Genomic DNA, 436 nt, shown 5'->3' with positions numbered 1-436 from the left:
GATTTACCCGAGTTATTGATTCAGGTCATCACACTGAATCAGGTCCCACAAATCCAAGGTCTAAATTAACCCAAATCTATACTGTCCTCTGGCTGACTACAGACTAAAGTCAGCAAGTCAACCATTTTAGTGTAATAATTACCCTAAAAAAACTGCAGTGTCTCTAGCCTGGTAAAAAAAAGGCCACTTGTTCTACATTTTGCTTCTACGGAGGGTCTGGATCCTCAGCTACTGAGACACAATTGGCTACGTGCACAATATGGCTTCTGCTAACTTCTGGTCTAAAGTTGTAAGGTCGAGAACTTCCAGGTAAACGTCTCTGCCATTCAGGTTGGATTGTTTTTGATAGGAAATGGTGGAAAGAATGAACCTAAGTGTCCACAGGAAGCGATTGTGCTTTCAGCAAGTGAGCAGATCATCACTACACTATAGTGTA

This window comes from Austrofundulus limnaeus, unplaced genomic scaffold, assembly GCF_001266775.1.
Source record: "Austrofundulus limnaeus strain Quisiro unplaced genomic scaffold, Austrofundulus_limnaeus-1.0 Scaffold1634, whole genome shotgun sequence".
NCBI classification, from domain to species: domain Eukaryota; kingdom Metazoa; phylum Chordata; class Actinopteri; order Cyprinodontiformes; family Rivulidae; genus Austrofundulus; species Austrofundulus limnaeus.
Note: the sequence above shows the minus strand (reverse complement) of the source record.